The following is a 12,954-nucleotide window of genomic DNA, read 5'->3' on the forward strand; positions in this document are numbered from 1 at the left end:
CGTTATTCTAACCTGACGAAGATCCCTAACCTCTTTTAGTTTCAGTTGATGCCCAGGTGTAGTCAGATTGAACTGTCTAACTGTAATAACCAAGGAGACTCATTCCTACCTTATAAGCAAAGCTCAACGAATTTCACGCAACCATAATATATGTATTTAAGTTATGGCCGTGTCCCACGTCTGTCAGATAAAAACAAATCTACAATACTAACGCTGTCTAATCCACCCATCCCTCCCACCGTTTTCCTGGCCCTGTACCCCAATACTAACCTTAGCACACGGCCAGGACTGCCCCCGTCCCGCCTCTGAGCAGTTCTTGGGGTGGTAGTGGTGGAAGAGTCCGTAATCCAGGGACCTGAAACAACGCACTGATGGTTAACACTCAGGGCATAATCAATCGTCTCTCTGTCTCTGCTTCTGTCTGTCTCTGTCTGTGTGTCTGCCTGTCTGACTGTCTTTCTGTCTGTCTGTCTGTCTGTCTGTCTCAGTTATACTTGTGTTTATATGTGCCACTACGTGAAGGAGTCCCTTTCTAGCACCAGAGCCATTTGTACTGTAAGGGTGCAACCTCACACACAGAAACATTTTGGGGAACATTGTTGCCGACACTTTGGACAAAAGGTGTCACCATTTTTACAACAAACTCTGACACACACTGCTGCTAAAAGTTTGGATAAAAATTCCCAACATTCGTGGGGACAGAGGTGAGGTAATACTCGTACACAGTCCAAAGTAGTTAGGTAATATGACAACACGGCAGCCGTAGTGTTGGTGTAAAACCCTTCACTACGGTGTTTCTTTAATAGTTTTTTGTTTCCCCTCTTGACATCGCAAAGGCTTTTGTCTTTTGGAAGTTAATTTCACATAGCTTAATGGCACTAGAAGACAATACTGCTGTTCAGCATCCTTTACACAGCACGCCTTCCTGATTATTAACATCTAATTTTAGTCTCTTGTTACAACGTCAGAATTCAAGATGGGGAAAAGATAATTCGAGACAAGCTTAGAGTAAAAGGGATACAGCGTTTTTTCGTCTTGCTAACAGAATTTTGTGCATAACTTACAAAGGATCTCTACTGTTCAATTTAACAAAGATTGATCATGTAGGATCATGTAGGTTAGGAAATACTATATCTAAGCCCTCCAGTTTGAAGGTTTTCCAGAGCTGAAGAAAATCGTCAGCTGGTAACTAAAACAAAGTAATAAAGTTCATCATACTTAAAGGTTAATATTCTCTTGTATACTGTTTAGGTTGCATCTCTATATTTTAGTAACTAAATTTTTATTTCTTGAAGCATCTCTATAATTTTTATGTAACATGCTAAATAAGTCGCTGAGGAAGAGATGTTACGATGTACAGCGCCATCAAAAATAATTCTCAGTGATCCCGTTTGTGTGGCCGCACCTGAAGGCACATCATCATATCAGGGGTGGACTTATGAGGCGAGAAGATATATTCTGTTGTTCTTGAATATGGTAAGTTTTTGCTACTCAGACACCGGTACTCAGTTCTCTCTCAACAACATAAGCTAGAGTAGGATAGTGCATCATCATCATTATCATCATCATCACGCCTCTTTTTCTAACCAGCATATGGGGTGAAGTAGTAGTTTATATTCTCCGATAAAGTACTTAGAAAAACATACTGAAACTGTTTATATTCTCTGAAAAAACGAAACACAGAGCAGACCAGTGCGTGTTTGTGTACCTTTATACATCCACGTACTGTACATGGATATATAAAAGTGCCTCTGTGGAAACACACACACACACACACACACACACATATATATATATATATATATATATATATATATATATATATATATATATATATATATATATATATATATATATATATATATATATATAATATGTGTGTGTGTTTCTACAGAGGCACTTTTATATATCCATGTACAGTACGTGGATATATATATATATATATATATATATATATATATATATATATACCCTGTTTTTATGAGTGTATATCTTGGGGGTGTGTTGATAACTAGGCCTATGTTGTTTGGTGGGCAGGAGCTACAGGGACGTATTCTATGTGGTTTCGGAGATATCGTAGTACATCTTCCTTAGTGATTTACTCAGCAAATTACATTTCATTATGCCCACTGTATGGTATCGGTGCATTTTATGATGGCATTAACCCTTCATGAGTTGAGTGGGGTCCCTGTGGACCCAAATGATGCCAAGCCATTGTTTATTTTTCTGACCTGCTCGTCCCTGACTTTTATTTTAGATGGTTATTGTACATGCAAATAATTTGGGGACAAAAAAGCTTGCAGCATTTAGGAGTGACAGTGTACAAATGTTTGTGGAGTCTGCTGGAACCCCACCTCGCTTTCTGTGTGACTTTTTATTTCAGATTTTTGGCATCTAAAGATAATGTCAATTCCAAAATCGATGTTTTATGGCAGAATATTGTTGGCAGATAATGATCAGCCCGATTATTATTATTATTTTTTTTAAGATACTGATTCAGGCAGTGAATAATCTGACGCTGATGAATATGAAGTGATTGAACAATCTGACAATAATATTCTGCTGTATTATCATTAACATTGTAGAAGTCACTATTCTTTGTATTTATGACAAAGGTACTTTCATTTAGTTGTTTTCCCATGCTAAACAGTAGACAGTAAGTTTATCAGTTTTAATACTGAAAACAAAAATTTTTGTATCTAGTTTGAACATTATAAGGATTGCTTTATTTTATGATTATGTATCATATTTTATACCAGAGCTTGTTATTATGTAAAGAACCTATCCCATGAGCACTGGGAGTCAAACATTCATATATATAAGTGTAGGTTCGGTGCATCCATACTGAAACTTTCATAAATTTCTGATAAATGTAAATAATTTTCTAAGAATAAAAAAAAAGAAACAAATAAAAGGGACACTGGTGGCTTGGCTCCACGTGCCGTGTCCTGCACAACATATGTACAAACTTTTAATGGTGTAGCTTTATGCATACAGCAGAAATCCACCAAAAACTTTTGGGGTCCAGTGGGACCCCGTCAGCTTCCCGTGTAATTTGGAAAGGCTCAGCTCAAGAACGGTTAAAATGATATAAATAACACGTTAGAGTATGTCAAGGTGTACCATGCAAAATAAATCGTTAAAGCAGAGGTACTACGGAGACTCCTATATCACTCAGAACACGGTCACCTGTACCCTGTCTAATTCGTCCCTGCTCCCATACCTCCAGCTCTTCCTTACCTGACTGTCTTATATTTCATTAATAGCGCGTATTATTCCTATTGGATTTTTCTCTATGATTACATAATATTCCCTGCCCCTCCCCTGCCCAATGCTTCCTGCCCTCACCTGACGACCTTGTACTTCATGGCTGCCGTCTTGCTGAGGAGGCCGAGGTCTTCACCGCCCCACCCTGTCCTGCGGGGGTCCAGGCCGTTGATGCCAAGGAAGTCTGATTTGTACAGGCACATCATCCCTGAGGCCAGGAAGTGAAGGGAATGGAACATGGAGAGGAAAGCCAGGTAACACACAGTTCCGTCTATATGTATGTCTATTGCCAGATGCCTTAACGTCACCTATCTGTCTATCTATCGATCTATAACCGAACACCTTAATGTCACTAATTTCCTCCGCCAAAGAAGTTGGAGGAGGTTATGCATTCACCTACAGTATGGTTGCCTGTCTGTCTGTCTGTCAGTCCAGACGATATCTTCAAAAGTTCTCAATGAATTTCAATGAAATTTTGTGGAAGGGTGGGCCGTGGACCAAGGAATAAGTGGTTATGTTTTGGGGCGGGTCCGTATCCGGATCAGTAGTATCCCGCAAAATATCTCCAAAAAGTTCTACTTAATGAAATTTTGTGGAAGGGCGGCCATGGACCAAGAAAGAATTGATTAAATTTGGGGGAGGATTCGGAACCGGATCCGGATCCTATCTCCACGGATCCAGATCCGGAGCCTTTTTAATGTCAGTGGCATTGGAGGAGGTATGAGCTCTCTGAGCGTTTTCTAGTCCGTCTATATAAGTACATATATCCGGACGCCCTAATGTCACCTTTCTGTCTGTTTATGTATTTATCAATCTGTCCATAGCCGGACGCCTTAATGCCACCTGTCAATCTGTCTATCTATCCATCAATCCATCTATCTACAGCGGACGCCTTATTGTCACCCTGTCTTTCGTCACCATTCCACCCATCTTCCAACTCACACACCCCTCAATTTATACCTTTCCATCCGATCCATCCACCGTATCTCCTGTTTCCCCTTCCCCTCTGAACCTCCACCTCACTCACACAACACATTCCTAGTTAATTTGTCATTCCCATTTTCTCCAGAGTAATACACCACAGGATTAATTTTCTATTCCTTCATCCTATACTGTCCCATCAGGAAGGTAGGGGTCCAGGACTAGGCTACTCGGTCCAGGTGCTGAGGCAAGAGTGATTAATTGCTCGCTTCCAGGTGGATGTAAACCCTTATGGGCCACATCCGGTTGGAGCGCCTTAACTCATTAGGCCAAGAAATGTATATGTAACACACACCTCATGAATATCAGGACACGTTCATCATCAGCATCATCAACATCACGCACTATCTTACTTAAGAAAGTGCAGGAAGTCAATACTGTACAGGAACGCCATCTCTAATAATTCTTAAAACTAAATCACTTCAAAGCTTCCTTTCAGTCCTCCCTCATTCCCTTGATCTTTTAAATGTTAAAAAAAAAAAAAAAATGGGTTTTCTCATTGGCTCAAAACCCATCCACCAAAGCTGGCTAAGATCGGACAAAAAATATTTTAGATAATTTATTAACACGATGATAGACAGGGAGACAGGCTGATAAACAGGCAGACACACCGACACATAATCACACTCAAGCAAATACAAAACACCCGCGCTTGTGAATGGAATGAAATATTTTGATGCTAGATAGAACAAGAAGAAAAATAGGTCCACTTATTCACCACGAGGACGTCATTTCTTCACGTACCAGCTGCAGACGATTTTATTAAGCATAGGAAAAACTTTTGGAAAGGCAGGGATTAGATAAAGCCTTCACTAACCCCGTCACTGCCATAGATCACTCGTTAGTTCAGTAATATTGCACGCTGGTGGCCAGATTAACATTAAAATGCACGTTATCATTGTAAGGGGAGTTACATGGAGAAAATAAAACACGTCAGAAGGAACACTGGACCACATTAAAATATACTGAAATATGATGGGGGAACTGTTGACACTCAAATTCTCTCTCTCTCTCTCTCTCTCTCTCTCTCTCTGTTTATCTGTCTATTTATTTATCAATCGACATGTTTATTTTGCTAATGACAAACTAATTCCACGGCATACCTGAGCACAAACCTTAATTAATGCTCACTATTCAAACACACAGTCAGGTCTGATGATGATAATTTAGACTTTTGCCTATCGTCTTCCCTCAGTTCATTAAAGCACACTATCATTATCTGCCCTCTTCTAAACTTTCTCTTAAAATCGACACGGAACGATCGAATTTACATCCTGGGCCAAGAGGGACACGGAGGAAGCTAATTTTGTCCATGAGTCCGACCGGTAAGAGAAATCAGGCCACATGTTATCCTCAGGTAGACTAATACAGGTCTAAATAATCCTATTGTTTTTCTTGTTGTTGTTGTTGTTGTTGCTGTTGTTGTTATATTTGGTGACAGCGTCAAATAGGACAGGTAAAGGACTAAAGCCAATTCGTTTTCATCTGACCGATCCGACCCACTCTTGCATTTTGAGAGTAGTGGTTGTTTGAAATTTGATGAACCTTATTTATGAGGTAGGTATAAGTCTCCTTGGTTACTAGTCGAATTTATCCTCCACTCTGACTTCACTTAACCATTAGCTGAGCTAAGAAGGGGTATAGATTTTTACCAGGTGAAAAAAATTACAATCGAAAATCTGAAAACATCTGAAGTTTTCATGGTACATTCATGTTCATGGGAAATTAGAATTCCAGCTCCAGGCCATCCTTGTGTTATCATTACCGCTTGTGTGTTGAGAAAGAGTGGCACATTCCCAAGTGTGTCTATATCTCTATGTCTATACACCATATCTGTTTATATATCTATCTACATCTATCTATCTACCTATCTTTTTATCTATATCTTTTTTTCTAGTAAATGGATTTGGGAGGATCCTGCTTTTGAAAGAACGATATTTCCATCAACCTATACAATCCATTTGAGGGTCTTGCGTGTAACGTGTACGTAACCTACACATACATACAGAAATACATACACGCATACATACACACGCGCATACATACACACAAGCATGCTTCCATTCATACCGCTATGTAACTGAGAAGCGAAATTATGATCTTTCAAATGTTGGGGTGTGGGAGGAGCAAGTCAAACTGAAATTAGTATGCATGTATTCAGAGGCGTGGTGGGCTTGCAAAAGTTTAGATGGAGGTCAACACGTAAATTTTTGCTAGGAATACGTCTGCTGAAAAATTAATAGTATATCATCATCATCATCATCATCATTATCGTCAACCTTAACTACGATTACAAAAATAGAAAGCAGGGTTCAGAAGCATGAAAAACACACACACACACACACACACCAGAGCACAAGACCCATCACTAGACTGTCCAGCAAAATTGCCTCACACTTCCATTCATCATTCAAACACTGGAAATTCTCGGTCCCACGTACACTGAGATGCAAAGTAGGCGGCTGGCTACTTTGAAGATAATAATGTGCGTAATATTTTTCACTCCGACTCTAAGCAAGCACTACCGATCCCTTTTCAGCGTGTATTAACTGATAGGTTAGGGCGCGTCATCCACTCATTCGATGCAGTGCCGACTTGTAGGTAAGTCTGCACTGAGTGACAAGCAATGGTTTACTGTAACCCTGAAAACCATTTACTACGCTGGGTTGTATCAATATAGCCAACTGATGACTGGTGGTCTAGTGGGTTAAGACGGTCCAAGTGGATGGCGTCAGTCAAAGTTTACATCCGGGGAAGAGTTCAGGTTTATTGTTCACGTAATGCCACTCAGGAGCGAGTGAGGCTGGGATATTGTGGGGAAGAAGTGCTGTCGTTGTGGTGGTGGTGGTAGGAGAGGACAGTGGGCGTTGTGGTTGTGGTGGGGAATGGTGGTGTTTGGGACGAGGAGGGGGGAATAAAATGTTAGTAGTTGTAGTAACAGTAATAGTAGCGGGAGGAGAGGGAGTGTTGTGAAGGGGGGCAGGGTTGGTGTCGAGGTGGTGGAGGGGAAAGAGGGGGGGTATGTTATAGTGGTGATTTGGGGGAAAGAGGGGGGAATGTTTTGCTAGTAGGGAAAAAGGGGGTGATGCTGTGGTGGTGGTGGTAGGGGAAGAAGAGGGGTCAATGTATTGGTGGGGAGGGGTGGGGGGAGAAGAGGAGATGTGGTTGTGAAGGGAGAGGAGAAGGTAGATGTGGCAGTGGTGATAATGGGGAGAAATGGAATTCCCCCGAGCTAAGCCCTGTATTGGACTATATAGCCCCGCTAGGGTTACAGGAGCGAGCTACCACTCCCGGCACGGCAGCCCGGGCGAGGCTCGAACTCGCAATCCCCCGATTACGAGTTCGGCGAGCTACCACTGTGCTACCGCGCCCCCCAGTGGTGATAATGGGGCAAGTGGGAGGGGTGTATATTCTACTGGGGGTGATGGGAGCAAGACGACGGAGTGTGTGGCGGTGTAAAGTATGTTGGGGTTGACAGAGCGGGAATTGTGGTGAGGGCAAAAGGACTGGAAATTTTGATGGGAGGGGCTGTGGTGGAGATGGGTAGAGAGGAAACTAAAGCTGAAGAGGCAAGAGAAGGGAAGGTGGTGATGGTGAGGGAGGAGAGAGAGGGAACTGTGATGGAAGACAGAAGAGGGATTTAGTTGTGGTGGTGAGCTGGTACTTAAAATTTACAGCCTCCTATTCCCCGGTACTCAGGGTTTAGAGTATTTTATGAACCGCCTTTTTCTGCCAAGAGTTTGCTTGGGTTTGGATTTTTATTATGCGAGAGTGGGGGTCAGGGAGCACGATGTGGATTAGTGGAATATGAAACACTATCCTTTTTACTGTAACTTGACCTACAATTATCATCTCTCCATCTTTAATACTGAGTTGTAACAAAAAAATTAGGATTAGAACATGATGCCAGCCACGAAGAAATGTAATGGAAAAGGATGTACTGTAATGCATAGTGTTATGATGCTAATGTGAAGATGAAACAATCCACAAAAGAACAAAACTATGGGCCAGGCTAAGGCAAACCAATTATAGCGATACCAAAGGAAGATCGTTATCATCATCATCATCAATCTAGTTCCACTCTCTACTTCTTGCGTAGTTGGACATTTCCTTAATCACTTGTGGCTAACGCTAGATAATTTTATTGAGGTGAGAACGAGTAGAAGAGCCTGATATGGAAGAAATTAACCACACGGAATTTCTCCCCAAAACCGCAATTCCAGATACTGTTAGGATGTTCTGGTGCTGGGAGGGATGCCTTCACGCGGTAGCACCGATATGACCGGGCGGTGGAGCTGCCTAGTTGTATAAACGTCCCTCAGTCTTCTCCCGATCCCCCCAGGGAAGGAAAGTGAGCTGTATATGGACGGCGGCTTCATTCTGCAGTCCACCGGGTTCACGTTTCACTTGAACCTAGAGCCAAACTATTTCTACTAGGATACTGTGAAACGTTTCCGTGAGGCAGTGAGATGCAAATGACACGAGAAATGAAACGGCAGGTGGCTGCTTCACCACAATAGAGAACCCTGCAGTACCGTGCTCGTTACCCAGCAGTGTTTGATCAAGAAAAAATTCGGTTTATTCCACATTCACCGTCTTCACCTGACTTAGCAACTTAACAGTAGTAGTTGTAGCTCCAGGATGGTCTGAAGCGTGAGCCTGGCCGATAGCAAGCTGAATTTGACCTTCTGTGGTAGTCCACCATTCACCTTTCGGAGTATAGAGAGGGAGATAAGGGACGTTTGTATAAACGGGCAGTGGATCTGCCTAGTTTTATAGATGCCACCACGTGAGGGTGTCCCTCTCCATCACCAGATTACCATCTTGCTACTTCTAACTGTTCCACAGACTGGAGCTGGTGATGAAAGGACATTAATTTTACACGAGTGAAGAGAATCAAACTGAAACGACGAGCGTTCTGAAGAGCATTAAAAAAGATGAGTTCTAGAGATGCTTCCATCAGTAATGGAAACACTGGAGTAACTGTGTGGATAGAGCAAAGTAGAGTCAGAATGATTTTATCTGGCAAAAATCCTTAACCCCTATTAGCTCATTTGATGACTAAGTGTAGTCACACTGGAGGATTGATCCGAATAATAACCAAGGAGATTCATTCATATCTCATAACTAGGTCTCATCGAACTTTATGCAACCACGACTTAGTACTTAATGTGTGCGAGTGATCCAGTTCCCACACTGAGAACAAACCGACTATTGGGATAACTGAAAAATGTACCTTATGTTTATTATCTATCTAAGTCTGCCAGATATTACCAGAACTTTCTGATCCAGAAGAAAGTAACCATTTATATCCGCTAACATCCTGTACTGGATTCGCCTTCCTACTTCCAGACGTTATTTCATTTTTCCCGTCAATCCGATGACGCATTTCTCGTCCTATTTTTGTCACCTTCAGACGATTTTGCTGAGCTTAGGGGGAGACATCAGACTGTGAAGGAGGTAATGAACACTGTTTCTAACCCTTTCCATGATAATGGCCTTTCCAAAGATCAACAAAACCATCTGGAAGTAGCAAGAATATGACAGCAATAACGTCATTAAATTGAAGGGGTTAAATATACAGTACAAGAGCTCTCAGGTACTGAGACAGGTTGATGAAGGCTGCAGCAAGCCCCTTTTTATGTTGATCCTTAACTCAATAAAACCGGCGGGACAATAATGAAACTGACCTCCAAGGACTGAACGGGTTAACATGATAACGATAAAGTCAATGATGACCAACGGTGTAACACTAACCATGACCCCAGACTCTCCAGAAGCCGCTATGGTCGTCCACGTGGAGGGTCTGGAGGGGCGGTGGGACCCTCCGACCATGCAGGGAGTACACCATTTCGGGGTTGTACTGGGAGAACACCATCGGAAAGAATACCTGCAGAAACACAGGATCGATGGGTAAGGATACTCGGTAGGTGTCAAGAGAAGCAAGTGTGTACTGTCAACCCAAAAAGTGACGGTCATCTTAACGCATGTATCATTCTGGAACATGGATGAAGTATTGTGATATATGGGGCACCTTGTAATTACATACCAAATATTGTCCTTGGTAATTATTAGGACTCGAAATCGTATAAATCATCACACAATGGATGGTATATTTTTCAAGGAAGCATCTTAATCGATTTATGTGAGTCTGCAAAACTCGCTCATTATCACAACCTTCGATCCCCAGGGGTGCAATAAGTCAGGCAGCTCGGTGCTCTAGGTGACATAAAAGAAAAGATGAACGAAGAGAAAGTATGAAATCAACACAGAATAATAGAAAAGGGGCATGAAAATCTAGGGACCGGTGTATCAACAAACAAAAGCAGATCACACACCTGTGGCACACCTGACACACACCTGTGACAAACTTTGAAAAACCTGACACAGACACCTGACACACTTACACCTTACACACACTTACTCCATACACTCACACCTTAATCACACTTTTATCTGACACACTTACATCTGAAACACACACACACACACACACACACACACACACACACACACACACACACACACACACACACACACACACCTGTGATCCTCTGACTGGCGTGGCGAGGCAGCGTGTGAGGAAGGTGTGGGTGAACATGACGTCAGCGTCACACAGGAACACCACCGGGGCTGTGATGTTGCTCTGCTCCACGCCAATCTTCAGTGCACGAGCACGTGAGAACTTCTGTGGCGGCAGCAGCAGGAAGTCAGTGTGGAGGCGAGGGATGGCAGCTGCGGCAGACTCCAGCGTGGCTCTGGCTGCCTCGCTTCCTCCATCCTCGATGTACACGACAGTCAGGCCTACCCCGAACTGCAGGTTCGTGTGCGGCGCCATCACTTGTCGCAGGTTGTCCAGGAACAGGTGGAATGCGCTGCTGCGGCCCGCCAGCGGCACCACGATGTTGATGGCGGGGTCAAGGGCAGTGGCGGTAGGACGTGTGTGGAAGACAATGCGGGGTGCGACCTGCGGCAACATCAAGGTAACGCGGTCAACATGCGGCCAGGAGGACCTGCGGCACAACACATCCACCTCCACACCCACTGTTGGCAGATGACGGTACCTACGGGAGGAATGGAGTGCATGGCGTCAACGCAACCACTATAGATCTTTCACCTTACCTTGCCTAGATTTTCGTCCCTATGTACCTTACTTAACGTACCTTAATGGCGGAAAAAGACAGTGCTACGCCTTTACATCCTTTGCATAATATTAATCGCATATTCTAGTATCTATCTGCTGTTACAAATGAACATTCAAGATAGAGAGATAGCAATTTTAGGCCAAGTTTAAGTAAACAGAATAGGCCTATAACAACAAGAACAAAACTGTATTATTCAGCTATACTCAATGTTCTACTTCATCTACTGTACCTTCTTGACCAACACTTTCTCTTCCTACTAACCATCCTATTAAAAAAAAAAAAAAGTGTTTCTCATCTACTACCACCCTATGAACTGTCGGTTTGCACTTCATATATATTTCTTTTCAAATAGTGCTTAAATAGCAATAAAGCCTCACATGCCCCCAACTTCGTCTTACCAGCATGCTATACATATTATGAATTTCTTAGCATTAGATATTAGGTTCAGTGGCAGGCCCGAATTAGGGCTTCATGCGGCTTAGAGCCTCGCAATGTAAAGTTCAAAACACCATTTATTTTTTTATATAAACATCAGATCCTTATACAGCCTTGAGAAAAAGTCTGCCGACGGTCCCTGACATTATTGTGTTCTGCGTCCCATATTTCTCATTCCTCCTCAAACGAAAGGGTGTATCATTCCATCTCATTCTCTTTTGTCGTCTGTTTAACGCTGCTGTTTCCTGAAAAGAATCCATGTAGTTCCTCCAGTTGCCACAGCCAGAGGGGAAGTGTTGAAGAACTCTTGCGTAAGGGTGTACAGGAGAAGATGCGAGAGAATGATTATTGGAAAATGAGCATCAGATGTTTCCTATGTAAAGCCACAGTCTATCTGTTCATATATCATTCATTCCCATTAGAAGCGATGGGATCCAGGGTTACGATACTTTTTCTGACTTTCAGGACGAGACTGACCCGTCGCCAACTTCTGGGAGGCATTATGCGAACAATAAGCCCTAACGGTCAGCTCCTTCACTCGTTATAAAGGTTCCAGCAAGCTTTCATACGTCAGCCTTTATCTCCTAATGGCGGCTCTTCGCGCTGCTCCATCTCTAGCAGCCTCTTAATTCAGTCCCTCATCCCTCAGACCACAATCTGGCATCGTTCCAGGTCATTTGATCTGCTTCTCATAATTCTACCTTCAACGTTCACACCCCACACCCACCCTTGGATATAAACCTTATGAGATTCATCAGACCACGAGGCGTCCATCTAGTTATATGGTTACCATCCAGCACAATAAAAGGTTTCCTTAGCTACAAGAAATCTTTTGGTTCGTCACTCAGTGTAGAGTCGCCAGAAGGTAGCAGTACATCATGATTGGATGATGGGCTCCCCGACCTACCACATACATTAGATATATGGCATATCCTTTGCAAAGAACTACTTCGTGACTAGCACCACATTATAGTGTTAATCTATTGGTACAGCCCAGCATTCAAGGTGGACAGATGGCCATTTTAGACCAGGTTGGAGTACAAAGAGCATCGGATGATTTTATTCATCTTCAGAGGAGTATTAGCAGTGAAAGGATCAATGAAGGCTGTATCTAACCCTTAAAGTT

This window comes from Coenobita brevimanus, chromosome 39 (genome assembly GCF_032717465.1).
Source record: "Coenobita brevimanus isolate Jiangsu-jjx chromosome 39, ASM3271746v2, whole genome shotgun sequence".
Classification (NCBI taxonomy): domain Eukaryota; kingdom Metazoa; phylum Arthropoda; class Malacostraca; order Decapoda; family Coenobitidae; genus Coenobita; species Coenobita brevimanus.